The sequence below is a fragment of the Eriocheir sinensis genome, chromosome 51 (assembly GCF_024679095.1).
Source record: "Eriocheir sinensis breed Jianghai 21 chromosome 51, ASM2467909v1, whole genome shotgun sequence".
NCBI lineage: Eukaryota > Metazoa > Arthropoda > Malacostraca > Decapoda > Varunidae > Eriocheir > Eriocheir sinensis.
The window spans coordinates 1,807,306-1,827,305 of record NC_066559.1 but is presented as its reverse complement, the minus strand read 5'-3'; the positions used below and the strand labels follow the sequence as shown (position 1 = coordinate 1,827,305).

Sequence of the window (20,000 nt, the reverse complement as noted above, 5' to 3'; positions counted from 1 at the left end):
GTGTTCATGCAAGAACTGACCAGGACCTTCCCACTGTCATTGCTTTCTCTGGTAAAATATTGAACCGCCTTCATTTCGCTGCATTTACTCCTGTGAGAGCAGTATCCACACATCTCTGTAACTAAATTTAACTATTCTTCTTTACAGAGCTGTATTATGAGGAATTTCTCAACATTATGTTAACCCGGTAGCTGCGACGGGCCAAATTTGTGGCTTTACCGTGTACCAGCGACGGGCCACATTTTTGCCGTGATATAAACCCTCCAAAATAGATGATACATAAAATGATCACAAATGCGTTGATATATATTATGAAATGGTTTGCGTGAGGGGTGATTTTTTCTCATTTTTTCTCGCTTGGAGTTACCATTAAGAAACATGATCCCCGCAGCTACCAGGTTAAAGACAACTAAACTATTGCAGCTGAAATACCAAACTGTTCAACGTTCTGGGCTGCCAAGTTCTCCCAAGGCTTTGTGACCCTCCTGCCGCCCCACCGCGACCGCCGGGCTTGTGAACCATAAGTTGGGAATACCCGGATTAACTATTTGTCCCCCTCCTCTCACCGTGTACAGAGTTTGAGGAGGCAGCCAAGGAAGATAAACAATAGAGAAAATAAAGCCCTCTGAGGCAATGTAGCTGAAAAAGAGAAAGAATATCCTAATTAAGTATTCCATATACAAACTATATGGCGTTCGTCATGTGGCGGTGATTATCGTCAACACAAGAAACGGCTCTTCTTATTCTTACTATGAATACATTAGTTTCCCGGAGCTTTTTGACGTACCGTGTGGGTGTGGGTGGGTCTGCTGGGAACTTCACACACCACACCCCCTATTCCCCTTGCTCAAAACCTTGGGACTGAGCAGGACTCGAACCTCCGCCTGCCAGACTGTGAAGCCAGACAGCGCAGAGCTCTACCGCTGAGCTACCGAAGTGGTGTGTGTGTGTGTGTGTGTGTGTGCATTAGATACACAGCGCCTGGAACAGACGACCTGATGACTGGCCTGGAGCACGTCTGCCAAATAGGAATGAATGTCCGTCCGTCTGTTTGTCTGTCTGTCGGTAGATCTCTCTCTCTCTCTCTCTCTCTCTCTCTCTCTCTCTCTCTCTCTCTCTCTCTCTCTCTCTCTCTCTCTCTCTCTCTCTCTCTCTCTCTCTCTCTCTCTCTCTCTCTCTCTCTCTCTCTCTCTCTCGAAACACTGAGCGCTGAGCAATTGACTGACTATTGGGAAGGAATATTAGAGGCAGGGGTGGCGCAGAGGAGAGCGAGGGGGGGGGGGGAGGAAGTGCAGTGAAGTGTAGTGAAGAGGGAGGGAAGAGGAAGATGGAGGAGGGGAGGGAGAGGGAAAGCGTGCCTGTCTGTTTGGCTACCATGATTGCAGTTGTGAATAGCTTTATTTGGACACACACACACACATACACACACACACACACACACACACACACACACACATAGACGGGAGCGCAGGGGAAGTGTTCAAAGTATCATAGTCGTATTACATCACTCTTGTCAACGCAATAAGAGGAGGAGGAGGAGGAGGAGGAGAAGAGGGTACGAAGTGGAAGGAAGGAAGGGCGTCGCTGTTTCTGAGTCTTCGGTTGTCTCCTTTGATCGGAGCTTCAAAGGGCGTCACTTGAATGATTCGAAACCCCAGCTGTCTTTGCCAATGCGTGTCTGTGTGTGTGAGAGAGAGAGAGAGAGAGAGAGAGAGAGAGAGAGAGAGAGAGAGAGAGAGAGAATCAATACATACACATAGATAAACAAGAAAATAGGACTATAACATTAGGGTCTGCAGCTAATGAATTGACGGTCCCTGAATCGGAAAATGAAGCAGAATGAAAGTGCTTGAAAACGAGTAACGTAAAACTACCTTGTGTATATGAGAGAGAGAGAGAGAGAGAGAGAGAGAGAGATGACAAGCACTACGTTGAAGGGGCGGACCTTTGACAAATTAGTTAGGTAATGAGACAAAGAGAGATGAAAAATATGTATTCAGAGAAGGTACACGCAATTATGCCACATGAACACACACACACACACACACACACACACACACACACACACACACACACACACACACACACACACACACACACACACACACACACACACACACACACAAACAAAGGGACATTAGCGAAACGATGATGAATGGAAGAAAACAGGATTGGAAAATGATAAATGAATCGGGCAACAAACAGCAAAGAAAATTATAAAAATGCAGCTTATTTCACCTTTTTTTTTTATACGTCGGTCTTTCAACCCTGTATGCTTTTATTTTTTTCCCTTATTTTTTTTATGCAGCATTTTCCTTCAATCCGTAATTTTTTTTTCATTTTTTCATTCATTTTTTATACATCCTTAATTTTTATACATCCACTCCCTTCAACCTTTTGCTTTTTTTTCGTTTTTTATTTAATTTTTTTTTCCATTACACTTTCCTTCACCTTCCATGTCTTTATCTTCATACGTCTGTCTTTTCCTTTTCGCCATTTTTCGTTACTTTTTTTTCATTTTTTCCTTCATTTTTTATACGTCCTTAATTTTTATACATCCTCTCCCTTCAACCTTTTGCTTTTTTTTCGTTTTTTCCTCGTTATTTTTTTTCCATTACACTTTCTATATCTCCTTCAACCTTTTGCTTTTTTTTCGTTTTTTCCTCATTTTTTTCCATTACACTTTCATACTTCTGTCTTTTCCTTTTCACCACTTTTCGTTACTTTTTTTTTCATTTTTTCCTTCATTTTTTATACGTCCTTAATTTTTATACATATCTCCCTTCAACCTTTTGCTTTTTTTTCGTTTTTTCCTCATTTTTTTCCATTACACTTTCATACTTCTGTCTTTTCCTTTTCGCCACTGTTAACCTCCATTATTTTTATATACTCCACGCTTCTTTTCATCCACATGTGCCTCAGTCCCTTCCCTGCTCTTCCACTGTTCCACTTTTTCTCCACACGTCTCCATATTTCCTCTCATCTCTATACTGCCTCTTTATTTTCCACCACAAGACCTCCATGAGTTGTTTTTTTCCACCTCCACCACCTCCTCCTTTCCTTCATTAGTAACTCCACCTCCATAATTACCTTTCATCTCCTTCGTCTCTTTCTCACCTTTACAATTTACCTCCATCATCTTTTTACCTCTTTATCACACTTAATTCCCTTAATGTACTCTTTCCTCTCCCTATTCATCTTCTTACTAATTTACACCTAGCTTTCTTCCCGTGTGCTTCCTGATTTCTTTGCTCCACACATCATTTCCTTGCACCCACTTCATTATTTCACGCATGCAGTACACCGTCAGCCTCCACCACCCGTCTCCCTTCTCTCGTTCCCTCGTCACCCACCGCTCGCAGCTGCCGTCCGTCTGTTCCCGAGCACTCCACCTCAGTCTCTACGCACCCCGTGACTTCACTCCGATTCTCATTTTCCGCCGTTTTCCTCTGCAAAGGGAACACACACACACACACACACACATATCAGTAATACTTTTATACATTTGGTCTTTAATGTTGTTAGAAAGAAAAAGTTTAATATTATTTGCCAATGTATGCCTTCCCCTTAAAAGTTATATTTTTGGATGTTGTTGCTTCTGTTATACCATGTTTTGCTGTTTGTTGTTTTTGTTGTTGTTAGTGTTGACATGGCTGGTGTAACTTTTTTTTAGGAGAAAGTCACAGTATATTTAGTTGCATTCTACTATTCTCATTTGTCGATGGTGGTGCCCGTGGTGATGATAACTGGTGTGCTGGTGATGGTATGTTTTTTTTTTTTTTTTTTTTTTTTTTACGTCTACGCCTATAGCGCCGGTAGGTTTGCTTGAGGGGCCTGGATGGCAGTCGGCCCCAGCCCGTCATGGCGCAGGCAGGTGTTTATAGTGGCGCCATCTTCTCTTGGCTCATGCTGCCCCCCGGAACTCGTTCTTGATTCGCTTGGACGGTTTCCTCTAGAGTTCGGGTTGATGGGTGGTCTTCAGGACAGCATATGGGTAGTTTTAAGCCACTCGGCGGTGACTGAAAAATCCGAGGTGGTAGCGTGGGGATTCGAACTCGCGTCGTCCATCACTTGATGAATGTGGGCCCAGCACGCTACCACTCAGCCACCGCCTACCCATTCTCGTTTGCCTCAAGTACCAAGCCGTGCATGGATGGAGTGGACGGAGGCAGGCAGCGTCATGAGCATCGGGGGACCAACTTCTTCAGGCAATGACACGCGTGCCGGAAGTGTTGCCTGTGTGCTGACAGCCGCCGCGTCCGCCCGGCGCGTTACGCTGACGAATGACCCGCCGCTATATTTCATCAGGTTTTTCCGCCGCAGCTGCTGGCGGCGATGGCGTTGGCGGCGGTGCTGTGCCGGCACGCTGAGGAGTGCTTAGCGTGCTGACGGGTGGGAAGCGTGCTGCAGGTGGTGGCAAGTGTTCGTGCAGTGTGTTGTGGTGGCTGGGGTGATTACTTATGTTTTCTGTGTTGATAAGTTCTTCTCGAGGTCTAATGGGAGGAGTTCCTTGGCAAAATATGGGGGTTCGACGGCAAACCGGCGGACCAGCTGCCGGCTGCGCCTGACTGCCCGGCCACCCACGCCCCGGGGCCCTCGTTGCCTCCCGCCGCAGCTGGTGCTCTCTGCCTCGGATTGAGTCGCGCGGGGAAAGTTTTCCAAATATATCATTTCGTACCATACCAATAATTTACAACATGAGTCGCGTTTGTATCGAGACACGTGCTTCCTGCTTGTTGTCAATAAAGCCTCGACACTACGGCACGTCTGGAATATCTCCTCTAAATATCCATACAAATCCTCTCAGAGACTTCTACAAACGTACCGCTCACTAAATCCTCCATCCGTCACCCTTTGTTGCTGTTCGTCAAGGTAAAGTCTCTCTCTCCTGCTTGTTGTCAATAAACCTTCCACACTACGGCACGTCTGAAATATCTCCTTTAAATATCCACACGATGCCTCTCAGAGACTTCTACAAACATACCGCCCACTAAATCCTCCATCCGTCACCCTTTGTTGCTGTTCGTCAAGGTCGAGTCAAACGCCTGAGCACGAAGGAAACTGTTGTAGACGGTATCCAGCAGCGGGTGGACTGGTAGACGGCAGCTGCTGAAGTTTGCCGGGGGGGTTTATGAAGAAGTCTCCAAATTATTTTTTTTCGTTCCAGACAAATAAAGCACCGAGAGGCCTGTGTGCCGGCGCCCTCAGCCTCCCGCGGCGCCGACGGGGAACACAAAGGCAGGGAAAGGTAGGTGGTATAAATGTTTGCTGTTTTATCCCACTAACTAGAATTGTAATGAACACCCCTCCCCTCTCTCTCTCTCTCTCTCTCTCTCTCTCTCTCTCTCTCTCTCTCTCTCTCTCTCTCTCTCTCTCTCTCTCTCTCTCTCTCTCTCTCTCTCTCTCTCTCTCTCTCTCTCTCTCTCTCTCTCGCCACGGTTAATTCATATTTTAAACGCCAGAGAAAAAAAACGACCGAGGCTGAAAAAGAGCCCAACATTTTTTAAGCGTTCATTTATTTTTACCTCTAAGAATGCTACTTTGTTATCCATTAAATGCAAAATGTCTGAATATATGACGGAGAAGCCCAGTGGGAAAGAGAGTCTGTTGGGTCCGCGTCAGGCACTTTTGGGGAGGGGGGGAGGGAGAGGGAGGCAGGGAAGGGCGTGTGAGTGGAGAAACAAGGTGAAGCAGGGGAAGAGGAAAAGCGAAGAGAAAGACAGTAAAGAAAGGCAAGAGGAGAGGAATAACGCAGAGTAAGGAAATGGTGTATGAGGCGTGTGAGGAGAGGAAGAAGGTGAAAACGTGAAAGAGTGGAGAGAGAATGAAAATAGTGAAGAGGGAAAGTGAAGAAGGGCAAGGGAAGATGAGGAACTATGGAGAGGAGGAACTGGGCGAAGAAGAGCAAGAGAAAAGGGAGAAAGAACTTGGTGAAAAAGGGAAGAGAGAACATCAGGATAAAGTAAGCTCGAGAAAGGGGAGGGACAAGGGAAGGAAAAGGGAGAAGAAGAGCAGGAAAAGGAAGGGAAATTAAAAGAGGGGGTGATAGCAAAAGAAGAAAAAGCTGCAGAAGGATGGGAAGGGAAGGGGAAGGGAGAGGAGGGGGAGGGGAGGTTGATGGAAAGGGGAGTGGTGGGGGGGGGGGAGAGGGTAAGGACACAGCTTAATAGTCCTCTCACGTGGCTTCGAATCCCAGCCAGAATGCTCCCCCCCTTCCTCCCCTCCCCCCTACCCCTTTGCCACCCCCTTCCGTTTCCCACTCTTCGTCCTCCAAGCCGCCTCCTCCTCCTCCTCTTCCTCCTGTTTCCCTCCACACGTTTTGAGGAGGAGGTACACGCGCTTGTCCTCCTGAGTGGCTGACGAAGGAATGAGGAAGACTGGAGGGAAGGGGAGGAGAGAAGAGGAGGAGGAGGGAGGAAGCGGAGGAGGAGGAGGAGGTGTAGATTGGGCCACTGAGGTAAGGACAGTGAGAAGGAAGGGCGTTGTCTCTCCTCATGACGTCATCGCTATGTCGAGAGAGAGAGAGAGAGAGAGAGAGAGAGAGAGAGAGAGAGAGAGAGAGAGAGAGAGAGAGAGAGAGAGAGAGAGAGAGAGAGAGAGAGAGAGAGAGAGAGAGAGAGAGAGAGAGAGCACTACCACCTCCACTAGTCCACCACCACCACTACCACCACCGCCACCACTACCACCATTACCACCACCACCACTACCAACACCACTACCAACACCACCACCACTACCATCACCTTCACTGCACTTTAGGTTGGCTGGAGAGGACTGTGTGACAACCTCTCCACCTCTCTCACTCACGCACTCACTCACTCACTCACTCACTCACTCACTCACTCACTCCTTCTTTGGCATCATTTTGTCGCTTCCTTCCCTTTTTTTCCTCAATATTATCATCCTATTTTTTTTTCTTTATATCTTTCGCTTTTTCTACTTCTTCCCTTTCCTCCTTTCATACCTCTGTTCTTTTCCCCTTCCTCTCATTTCTTGCATCTCTCTATTTCTTCTTTTATATATTTTTTATCCTCTTTCTTTCACTTCTCTCTTAACCTTTTTCCTCCTTTCAGCTTGTTTTCCATTATTTTCTTTCTCCGTTCATTCCTTCCTGTCCATTCTTTCTTTCCATTTTGTTTATCAATTTTCATTCATTCTTTCATTCATTCTTTTACCTCCTTCCATCCTTCTTCCACTCCTTCCTTCATTCATTCATTCGTTTATTCCTTCATTCATTCTCTTTCCTTTCCTTCTCTCAGTGTTTCCTCCCTCCCTGCACCTCTTTCATCCATATTTACTGCCCTCATTCTCCTTCGTTCTCTCCGTCTCTCCTTTCCTTCCTCCTTCCTCCGGTCTTAATCCTCAATCTTTTGCTTTCTGTCTCTATATATTGTGTTTTCTTTCTTCCTATTTTCTCTCACCCTTCTCCTTTACTGTCTTTCTATCTCCTGTATTTCTTGACCATTGCTGTGGACTTTCCTTTCTTTACTCTGGTCTCCTTTCTCACTCTCTCTCTCTCTCTCTCTCTCTCTCTCTCTCTCTCTCTGTCGTGTTCCCCTCATCTCCTTTCCTCTTACATGGATTCCTTCCTCTCCCCTTACCTTCTCTCTTTTCCCCTCCTCCCCCTTCCCTTTTTCCTTTCATGCATTCCCTCATCTTCCATTACCTTCCCTCTCTTTTTCCCTTCCTTCCCCTTCCCATTCTCTGTCCTGCTCTTCGCCTCGTCTTTGCTGGAGTGATAATCTTTACGACAACACAAAGCAACGAGAGAAACAACCCTTCGTTAGCCCCGAGGTAGTGCTGCTTGTGGCCGGGATGAGAGAGAGAGAGAGAGAGACTGACTGACTGACTGACTGACTCTCCTACCCTCAGAATACTTTCCATTACAGTGCCTCTCTCTCTCTCTCTCTCTCTCTCTCTCTCTCTCTCTCTCTCTCTCTCATCATCACATTAATCATCATCATTATTATTATTATTTCATTATTATAACCATTTATAATCTTTTATCATCTATTTTTTTTTTCTTAGTCTATTTCTCTTTCTGTATTTTCTTTGTTTTCATTATCATTATTAGAGTAACTATGGATTTATAATAATAATAATAATAATAATAATAATAATAATAATAATAATAATAATAATAATAGTGATAATAATAATAATGATAATTGCTGTCATAGTTATCATTATTGTATTTATTATTACGTTTATTTTCCTTATCCCCTTGCAGCTGTTCATTCTTTAATCATCTCATCTTCATTTTATTTACTTTTCTTTTTCTTCATTTGCTTCTTTTCTTCTATTTTTCTTCTTCTTCTTTTTCTTTTTCTTCTTCTTCTTCTTCTTCTTTTTCTTTTTCTTCTTCTTCTTTTTCTTTTTCCTTCCTCCTTGTTTTCCCACGCCTCTTAATCCTTCTTCTCCTTTTCGTATTTTTTTCCTTTTTGCCCTCCCTCCTCCTCCTCCTCCTCGTCCTCGTCCTCTTTCTCATCATCATCAGCATCAGCATCAGTTCGTCATCACAGTCACCATCATCACCATCTTCATCATTACAATCGTCATCGTCATCACCACCATCATCACCAGCGTCTTCATCATGCCAACAAAGTGTACTGCCTCGGCTTTGATTTTCTTTTCCTCACACTATTAGGTACTTATTAATTAACGTCTCATGTGATCATCTTTTTTTCACAATACCACTCCTCTCCATAGTTTTTATTTTTATTATTCACTCTTTACTCTTCTTTCACGATATTTTTGCATCTAGTATTATTTTTTATTATTTTACTACTAATACCAATACTACAAAGCTACCATTTCCTTGGACTGTTCATATTTCAAGTAGTTTTTCGAACGTTTTCCGTGGAAGAATATAAAGTTTGCCATGACGAAATGTGTGACCTACTTAAACGGTACTCGGAAACAAAGGGCTGGAAAAAGTGTGTTTGTGTGTGTGTGTGTGTGTGTGTGTGTGTGCGTAAATAAAAATACCACACACCAAAATCCGTCTATCCTTCTAACTAAAGGTCATTGTGCTCGGATTCTCGCCAGTTTGCGTTTTCTGTTTCTCTTTGTGGCGGTGCTGGGGCAAAAAGCACAGGCTGGTGGGTGGGCAGCCTTGCCGCGCCTCGCCTCATGCAAAAATACGTGAATGCCTCGGCAAGACTTTCCGCCCCGGTGACCAGCTTAGGATCGCATCACGCCGCCTGCACGCTGCTTCTCCCACGCACTCATACACATAAATACACTCACTCACTCATTTACTCACTCGTTCACTCACTCTTACCCACTCACTCACTCACAAACATACCCACTTCTCCTTAACTCATCCATCCATTCATTCATTCACTCACTCACTCACTCACTCACTCACTCACTCACTCATTCATTCATTCTTACCCACTCACTCACTCACTCACAAACATACCCACACCTCCTTAACTCATTCATCCATCCATTCATTAATTCGCTCACTCACTTGCTCACAAACTCACTCACTCACTCCCTCACTCACTCACTTACTCATTCACGTACTCTTACCCACTCACTCACTCACAAACATACCCACTCCTTAACTCAACCATCCATCCATTCATTCATTCGCTCACTCCCTTGCTCACAAACTCACTCACTCACTCACGCACTCATTTATCCACGCGCTCACAGACACACAATCTCCTTATCCTTCATTCATTTAGTTATCATTTCATTTATTCACTTACCCACCCACTCAATCACTCTCTCATTGCCTTACCCACTCACTAACTCACTCACTCACTCACTCACTCGATCACCAACACCACTCACATTTCACACTCACCCACCGGCGCCTCGCTCACTCATTTACTTCGTCAGGCACACGCATTTTTACCCACCCTGCAGTTATTCTTTTTTCGACTAATGACTCTTTTTCCATTACTGTTACCTAGCCTGTCAGTTAGTCAATCTCTCAGTCAGCCAGTCAGTCAGTCAGCCAGTTAGTCAGTCAGCCACTCACCCACTCACTCACTCACTTTCACTTCATCTAATTACGACATAGCAAGATAATTAACTGAGTACCTAGTCGCGTAATTAAGTAATTGAATAAGTAAATAAAGAGCCTGAGTTATGAGTCAAGAGGCAAGTTTACTCTTACATTCACGTTCCGAAAGGCCAAAGCTAACAGTAAGCTTAACAATTTTCGCTGCTCGGTGATGCCTCCCCAGCCTGACACAGACGAGGAGAATGCACGTCAAACAGAGCACCACTGAACATTTCCGACATCCTCGCTGGTTGTTTTATATGCTAATAATGAACGCGTTGCAGTTAATCCATATTTCAGATATCTCTCCTTATCATAACCAGATTACTATGGTATCCTGTCTTGAAACTGTTGTAAAGATAAAAGCAGCAGCAGGAGTTCGAAGGCTCTGGTACCTTTTGTGAGCTGCCTCTCTATCTTTGACTGCACGAGAACAAGCGTGGAATGTGTGCCTCCATTCCAGAGATGGGCACACATAGAGGGGTCTCTCTCCTAGAAGCAGTAATCATTCCACGGGAAACCGGTTAAGTACATCCTCAGGTCGTCCCACCGAGCTGAAGCAAAATGCCAGAAGCATCGCCTCTTCGGTGGGTCCAGAGGATGTACAGGAGCGATAGGACAGGATACAGCAGGAGCCCAACGGAGAGAACAGTTTGACAGAGTAAGCAGAAGGGTTAGAGGTAAGGATGAGGTCTAGTGTGTTGGGCCTGTCTCCAAGACGGTCGGGAATACGTGTAGGGTGCTGGACCAACTGCTCTAGATCATTCAGGAGAGCAAAGTTGTAGGCTTGTTCAGTGAAAGAGGATGAAAGCCAAAGCTGGTGATGAACATTGAAATCTCCTAGGATGGAGACATCTGCGAAGGGAGAGTGGGTCAAGATGTGCTCCACTTTAGAGTTCCAGTAGTCAAAGAATTTTACATAGTTAGTAGAGTTAGATGAGAGATAAACAGCACAGATGTGTTTAGTAATAGAATGACAATGAAGTCTTAGCCAGATGGTTGAAAATTCAGAAGAGTCAAGGTCGTGGACACGCGAGCAAGTGATGTCGTTGCGCACGTAGGCGCAATGCAAGATGGCGGCACTATAAACACTCGCCTGCGCCAGAACGGGCTGGGCCGACCATCAGGCCCCACCTGGAAGAAGAAGCTGCTGACCATCATCAGGGCCCCATCAGATGCCTGCAATGCGCAAAAGCAAACAACAAAAAAAAAAAAAAAAAATTAGGATAGAGATAGCAGGAGGGAACAAAGTAGAGATTGCTGTCAGTAGCCGCCGAGACCTGTGTTTCGGTGAAGAAGAGAAGGTGTGGCTGAGAGGAGGAGAGATGGTTTGGTGCATATACTGTGTGGTTTTTTTTTAATTACTGTAAAGGTAGAAAGCTTCCTTTTGACCCGCTGAAACAGGAAGACGACTTACAGAATGAATCGTAGCAATTAGTTCTCCGTGATTATTCTTGCAGTAAACCTGCTGGCGACTAAGCCAAGGCATTCTTCAAATCACCCAAATCTGTTCCATCTTGGGCTAGTCGCTATGTATTTCTTATTCCTTTTTTTTCACATTTACCAATTATAAAATTTTCATCAGCAATTCTTCAGTTAATTTGACGCCGCCCACTACCCGGGTGGCAAATATCTATGAAGCAAAACTCTCACCAATGCTAACATTTTATTTGTCTCGCAAACCTTCCAACAGAGTTGAAATCAAGCCTTCAAGCCTCTATTCGAACTTGGTTAATACTTCTATAATCTCACTTATCAGACACAGCTCTGTACCGAACTTCTTTTTTTTCCGTTGAATTACCTTACTGTATAAAGTAGGGTTAATATAGCAACGGGCGGAGTGGAAAAATTTGCGCGGCTTTTCCGATACCCTACGCCCCTGTCCACCCAGCAGTGAATGCGTACCAGGTATTAATCGGGGGTTGTGTCCCGTCTCCTGGGATCTGTTCCCTTCTCCTATAATTCCTTCCCCTTCTGTCTCTCTCCGGCATATGACCACAGATGTTGCGCCGACTAAACGAAACTTTCCAACTCAGCTGCCGTGCGTGAACACGAAACGAGGATTGTGATCGATGAGAATCAAGTCAGCTTCACAGGGATGTTGGCACGCCTCTCACACCTTGGTACAATGCCGTTCATTTGCTCGTCCGCCATTGTTCACCTTTTTATGTTTTAGAAGCAAGAAACAAAGGCAGGTTTTTAGCAGCTATCTTTTCAGCAGGAAATAGAGCTTCATTTTGCCTGAAACCTTTGTGCGCGTGTCTCTGTATATCAAAAGTCCCCTAAATTAAAAAGATTAATACCATGTACAGAACAGTGTGATTAAAACTCTATTTTCCTTGAATGTGATGCAGAAAACATATAAAATACAAAATGTTTTATCACCAAACAATTTTTTCAGTTCCTGGTGTTGACTTTTCATCTTCCTAATTACATTTCATTTTTGCTTCGCTAGATGCACGCCGCGTATATCTGTCAAGTTCACAAAAAAAATATTTGTTGTTTGTTTATGAAATGAAGTTCCAAATATTATGGTATATATTGATGTTTATTATTGAGGTCACCTTGGAGGCATCTTTTGTTGGGTTCATACTAGAGATATACACTTCAAGGTAGTTGTTGTTTTATTTGTTGCTCTTGTAGAGGTTGGGACGGTGGTGGTGGTCGAGGTGAGGGTGACACTACTTGTGGTGGTAACCATAAAAGTAGAAGTAGTACTTAGAAGTCGTAGTAGTAATAGCTGTAGTAGTAGTAGTAGTAGTAGTAGGTATTGATGGTGGTAGTAGTAGTAGTCTTAATAGTAGTGGTAGTAGTAGTAGTAGTTGTAATAGTAGTAGTTGTAATAGTAGTAGTAGTAGTAGTAGTAGTAGTAGTAGTAGTAGTAGTAGTAGTAGTAGTAGTTGTAATAGTAGTTGTAATAGTAGTAATAGTAGTAGTAGTAGTAGTAGTAGGTAGTGATGGTGGTAGTAGTAATAGTAGTAGTAGTAGTAGTAGTAGTAGTAGTAGTAGTAGCAGTAGCAGTAGTGGCAGCAGCAGCAACATGAGCAAGAATAAAATAGGTTATGATATTTGTACTGGCTCCAGAAGGAGTAACAGTGGTGTAGTGGCAACAGGAGCGCCTGCCTGTCACTTCGGGGCGGTGCAACCTTCACTTTGGCAAGACTTTTCTCAAATCAAATTTCGGATCATCGAATTCTGCTGCGTCCGGACACAATCAGTAACTGCTTCTAAAATCGCACCGATCAGTACTTCCTAACGAGGGCCATTATTGGAACGTTCCCAGCCGACGCCCAGCGGCCAAGGCACCGGGGGGGGGGGGGGGGCCTGGCGTAATGGTTGTTACTTGTTACACACACGCACAGGCACACACACAGACAGTCGCACACAGACGCACAGACAAAACACACATATGCACCTGACAGTCATATATACAGATATATGACTGAGAAGAAAATACAAAAATAGACATAAATAGATAGACATAGATACACAGACATACAGATAAATTGACATGCATAAATCGGACATGTATAAATCGATAAATAAACATATCGATACAATGTTTGTTTCGCCGTACCCTCGACAACGTGCAAACTATATTTTTTTGGTTAGTTCGAGGGACAAGCTAAAAAAAAATCCTAATATATGAACGCCTTTAGTTCTGCGAGACATGGTTACTAAATAGCGACTTGGAGGGTGCTTCTGAGAGAGAGAGAGAGAGAGAGAGAGAGAGAGAGAGAGAGAGAGAGAGAGAGAGAGAGAGAGAGAGAGAGAGAGAGAGAGAGAGAGAGAGAGAGAGAGAGAGAGAGAGAGAGAGAGAGAGAAGCCACTAGGTTAGCACGGTGGATGAAAGACGGACAGACGAGAAGAAAATAAGAAAGGAAGACAAAGAAAACAAGGAAGAGAGAAAGGAAATAAGTGAGAAAAAGAGAGAGAGCCTGCCATGTGTTTTGTCCTTTCTGTTTCTCTTCTTTCTTCTGACTTACTACTGAAACAAAGGAAATTAAAGAAGATAAACGTAGAGGAGGGAATGGAGAGAGAGAAAAGAAGAGAAGGAAACGGAGAAATGAGAGAGACTGGAAAGAGGCAGAAAAAAAAGAAAGATGAAAAACAAGAACGAAAGAAAAAAAGGAATGGAAATGAACTACAGTCGAAAATAAAATAAAAAATAAAAGATCTTGATAAAGTAAAAAAATAAAGGAAAAAAGGAAAGTCTGTGCAAATAAACGAAGAAGGAAATATCAAAGGAACAAAGCAGAGTATGGAGGAAGGAGCGAGGGAAGGAAGAAAAAGAAAAAGGGAAAGAAATAAAGAAAATTGGAAGGAAAAAGAAAGAAACAAAGGAAGGAAACAAGAAGGAGGTAAAGGAGGAAGGGAGGAAGTATAGGACTCCAAAGAAAGGAGAGGGAAGAAAGGAATAAAGAAGCAAAACAAAAGAATGAAGGAAAGCGAAAGGAGAGAAAGCGAGAAAGGAAGGGAGGAGGGAAGAATGAAGGGAAGGACAGATGGCAGAAAGATAGGAAGATGTAAAGTAAGAAAAGAAAAAAATAAGGAATGAAACGAAGAAGTGAAGGAGAAAAAAAGAAATAGAAAAGCAGGGCAGATAGGAAAGAAAGGAATAAGAGAGGGAAGAAGGAAGAAAGAAAGGAAGGAAGAAAGGAAGGGAGGAGGAGGAGGAGGAAGAAAGGAAATAGAGGAAAGAGAAGAGCAAGACAGGTGGGAAGAGAGGAAGGAGATAAAAATGAAAGGGAAGAAGAAAGGAAAGAAGGAAGCAAAGAATAAAGGAAGGAAGAAAGAAAAAGAAAGAAGGAAGGAAGGAAGTTAATAAGGAAAGGAAGGAGGAATACAAAGGGAGAAAGAACGGAGGGAAGGAAGAACGGAGGGAAGTAAGGAAGAAAGAGAGGAAAAAGGGAAGGAAGGAAGGAAGAAAGAAAGAAAGTAACTGAGAAAGGAAGAAAGAAGGGAAGGAAGACAAGTATTTTGCAAACACACTCACAAGACAAAGAAAGTTTGCTAAAAAAAATCTCTCTCTCTCTCTCTCTCTCTCTCTCTCTCTCTCTCTCTCTCTCTCTCTCTCTCTCTTTCTCCCTATCCTCATTTGTTACCTTCATTAACCCTCCCTCCTCTTCCTCCTCCTCCTCCTCCTGCTCTTCCCTGTCCCCTCCCCCTCCTCCTCCTGCTTCTGCTCTTCCCTCTCCCCTCATGGTCCCATACGCAGGATTATGTCACTCACAACTCACTCAACAATGGAACAGAAAAAGTGGTCACCCTCATGCTCCCGCCTTGATGAATGTTTAGTGCAGCGCCCTGTGATGTGTGCAGAGAGAGAGAGAGAGAGAGAGAGAGAGAGAGAGAGAGAGAGAGAGAGAGAGAGAGAGAGAGAGAGAGAAAGAGAAGTGAAGTGAAGTGAAGTGGTGAGATTTTGTATATATTTGTTTTACTTTGAACTGTCTTCTGAACTGTAAAAAATGACATATAGACAGATAGATATGGACAGACAGACACAGATACACACACACCGAAAGAAACAGGCTAATAGAAAAACCAGCAAACTCACTGGCCGGCAAACAGACAGATAAAGAATAGCAGAAGGACAGACAGACTAAGACAAAGAGAAAGCGAGAGGCACAGAAAGGGACAAAGGTATCGCAGGTAACTCTCAGCTTTGGGGGCAGAGAGGAGAGACAATTTCTTATCTGGCTCCTTCCGCTCGTTGGGGCTACAAAGACTGACCTTCCCCCCTACCCAGCGTTGCCAAAGTGTCGTACTCTGAACATTGCTTTTATCATATTTAGGCTCCAAGACTGTCGTAACTACACAAATAACGGTAGAAAATTACAGTTAGCGTTAAAACTGTTATTTATTGATGTTTTTTTAGTATTTTCTGCTATAGTTATCGGTCAGAAAGTACGAAAATGCAATGCGATGAATACGGTAATTTGGTAACGCTGCCCTACCCCCTCCTCTCCCTCCCCCCATAACAACTGCGTCTCTTGTGGCAATGGCGATTCCTGGACCCGCATTCTCAGACGCTCTCGGCCCGCAAAACAAATATTTACGAGGGCCGCAGAGGAGATTAGTCAGGTTCTCATAAGTGTTTTTCACGTTCCTGGTATACAGAAGCCTTGCCAAACTATCCCTGGGCTCGTAAAATCATCCGTGGAAATACTAACACAGCCTCTGCGAAAGCCTTATCAAATGTTAGGTGTGTTATCCTCGAAAGGTTTGAGATTGAGAAAATGAGACCAGTTATGTACTGCCGCTGGTCTCATTTCTCCCCGCGGATCTCGCAGCGAAAGGTGGAGGAGGAGGGGGGAGGGGGGGGAATAGTGGTTCGTGCTGTATTGTGTATTTTCAAGTGTTTGTCGCTGCTATGCCAATGTTCCAGCCGCGTGCTCGGTAACGGAGTAACTTTGGTGCTTAGCGCGTAGACTCGTAATGCCTTGGGAATACATGTGTGGCGGGGTCTGACGGGGGTGCTGTTTGTGGCGGGGAGGTGGGTGTTTGTGTGCGTGTGTGTGTGGGTGGGTGTGGGTGTGGGTGTTTGTCTATTTCTTTATGTTTAAGAGTGGGTTTTTGTGTTTGTTTATTTTGTGTTGCAGCTCATTAGAATTCGAGGAAAATTTTAAGGGTTTTACTGCAGTGATGTTCCCTTCGATTCCTTTCCTTGAGTTAATTAACCCTTTGACTGGGGATTTCCTACAAGAAGACATCACCAAGCTACAGGAATGGAACAAAAAGTGACAGGGGAAAGTAAAATGCAAGTGTTAACCATGTAGTTGCGCGGATCATGTTTCTTAAAGGCCCCTCTAAGCGAATTAATGAGAAAAAATCATCACTCACACAAACCATTTCATAATATATATCAACGCATTTGTGATCAGTTTATGCATCATCTATTTTGGGAGGGTTTATATCATGGCGAAAATTTGGCCCGTCGCTGCTACACGGTAAAGCCTCAAATTTGGCCCGTCGCTGCTACACGAGAAAGCCACAAATTTGGCCCGCCGCTGCTACCGGATTAAGTAAGATGCAGTAAAGGGTAGTGGGCCAAGAGCTTTCAAAAACCGCTAGGAAAGTGAGTAGGTCAAAGAGAGGATAAAAGTTGAGTGCAAAGAAGTCTGTTAAAGTCAAACGCGGAAGAGGTCTTAAGCTAGGTATGTCTGGAAGAGGGAAAGGAAAGGAAATTAGTTGCAGGCTTTTAAGAATTACTGAGAGAATGAGTGAGGTGGTGGAGGGGCTCAGGGGATGGGGCAGCGAGTTTAGGGAGGAAGGCGTGGTAGGAAGGGGGGATGGAGGCTCAGGCAGGTCAAGAGGTGCAGAGAAGGACCCAGATTGTGCCTCGAGAATTACACGCGTATGCCCTTAATTGTCAACGTTCCTGTGTGTGTGTGTGTGTGTGTGTGTGTGTGTGTGTATTTGTGTCCGTGGGTGTGGGGAACATAAAAAGTCTGCAAAAGACCAATCTACATACCAAGGGCAGCTCCTACAAATCTAACATCACCAATCCTTTGTGGAGGAGTGGTTAGCCGTCTTGCTGTGAATTAGCAGGACTTGGATCGAATCCCGGCCTGGGCAGTCGGCTCACACTCCACCCAGTTGTTCATTCTCCTTTCCCAGCTGATCCATAAATGAGTGCAAGGGGGAGATATACTGTGGTAACCGTCACAGGCTCAAGGGCCAATGTAACGGAATGGAGCACCGAGGCCATGCGAAGCTTCAGCGTATGCCCCCAACTTTTCTTTACGAACACTGTGGCCGGTGAGAAACACACACACACACACACACACACACACACACATATGCACGCACGCACACACATTAAAATCCAGTATCTCATCGCGCCGACATGAGTCTCGGCCATTTTTCAGTACGGTGCTGAGTGCGCCCCGAGTCCCTTAATCCGGGGAGCGAGGTGTCGAGGGAAGGGAGGGGATTACGGACGACGAGGAGTGCGAGGGGAAGGGAAAAGAAAGGGTGAGGGTCAAAGATGAAGAGGGGAGAAATAAAAGGAGATAAGAAGGGATTGGAAGAGATTGTAGACTGAAAGATGAAAAACAGAGTGTCCTTTCCTTCCTCTCATCCTTCACAACCCACACGTGACGTTCCGGCAGACAGGGCGGGACGAAGGGCATCAGGAGGATAAATGAGGAGAAAGGAAACACTAGAATTAAAAGAGGGGCCTGGATGGTTGTCGGCCCCAGCCCGTCATGGCGCAGGCAAGTGTCTATAGTGACGCCATCTTCTCTTGGCTCATGCTGCCCCCCGGAGCTCGTTCTTGATTCACTTGGACGGTTTCCTCTAGAGTCCGGGTTGATGGGTGGTCTTCAGGACAGCATGTGGGTAGTTTTAAGCCACTCGGCGGTGACTGAAAAATCCGAGGTGGAAGCGTGGGGAATCGAACTCGCGTCGTCCATCACGCGGCGAATGTGGGCCCAGCACGCTACCACTCAGCCACCGCCTACCCTGCTAGCTAGTAAACGGTGCTGCTTGTGCCTGGTTAGCGAAGGTTAGTTTGTGCTTCGTGGTTCTGTTTGTGTTGGAGAGAGAGAGAGAGAGAGAGAGAGAGAGAGAGAGAGAGAGAGAGAGAGAGAGGAGGGAAAAGAACCTGTGTTTTCCATCCTTCGCTCTTCAATCTCTTTTCAGTCCCGTCTTATCCTCTTTTATTTATCCCATCTTCATCTTTGACCCTCACTCTTCCTTTTCCCTTTCTCCTTCTGTTTCACTTCATTCAGAATTCCGTCCTCTCCCTCGCAGCAATCATCGGTAAAGAAAGGTGTGATTCTGTCGGTGCTGGAAGGCGAGTTTTTTGGGGGGCTATGCTCATGGGAGTGATGATGAGAGTAGAGCAGTGCCTGTTTAATAATATATAATAATGATAATAATAATAATACACCTTGTGATGCTGATTTGCGTTGTGATAATACTCTCACCAACACCATGACCACTACCACCATCACCACCACCGCCATCACCACCACCACCATCACCATCGTCAAAACCATCTTCTCCACCAACCTTACCACCATCACCAAAACCAACTTCACCACCATTTCCAGCTTCACTATACTACCACTGCCACCATCACCACCACCACCATAACCAAAGCCAACCAGACCGCCTCTACCACCTTCACCATCAGTATAACCACCACCATCCCAACCTTCAACCCTCATCACCACCACCACCAACACCATGACCACAGTCGCGGCCATAACCTCTGCAGTAAGGAGAAGCGATATCGAAGAGTGAAAAAACGGGAAGAAAGAAAAGGTCGCGTAAATGGGGAAGGAGATTTTTTTCGTGAACCGCGAATGTGAGAAATGGGGAAAAGAGGGGAAGCATCGAGGGGAAAAATAATAGAAGAGGCAAGAAAGAGAAGAAGAAGTAGATGCATGTGTAGGAGAAGTGGAAGAAAGGCGAGGCAGAGAGCGACATGCAGTAGAAAGGTGCGGGAAATGAAGGGAAGTGAGGTTCATGTCACTCTTGTCTTCCGTCAGACTTCGAAAAGAATCATTTTTTCCCTTCGCAGTGTTGCCTCCTCTTCCTAAATGGCTGACGGGGCAGAGAGAGAGAGAGAGAGAGAGAGAGAGAGAGAGAGAGAGAGACACACACACGCACACACACTCTCTCTCTCTCTCTCTCTCTCTCTCACACACACACACACACACACACACACAAACAATGAATAAATGTGGATGAGTGTTATCATGGTAATCATTCCCTGAACCAGTTTCCAGCACGGACACACGATAAATGTCGTTTTTTCCTCGGAAATATTGAAAAAATAATTATCACAGAGTGACGACGCCAGCACCCCAACTTTTCTCACCGCGCCAGGTCAAGAATGAGCCAACACTCCGGTTTGACCTGCCAACAATCTCCCTGAACGTCACATCCCACTTCAAAGAGGCAATGCATTAACTGTTGCTGTGACATTGCCTTCTATAGCAGACCACCTCAAGGTCATCAAGACAAACTA

General features: G+C 44.8%; 1 long non-coding RNA gene across 1 annotated transcript in view; it reads left to right on the top strand.

Moving 5' to 3' along the window:
* LOC126982515 (uncharacterized) overlaps window positions 1-20,000 on the top strand; it is a 154,752-nt gene that overhangs the window by 120,758 nt on the left and 13,994 nt on the right. The window contains exon 4 of the long non-coding RNA XR_007735207.1: window positions 5,168-5,248. This is a non-coding gene — a long non-coding RNA (uncharacterized LOC126982515). The remainder of the gene's footprint in view (window positions 1-5,167; window positions 5,249-20,000) is intronic.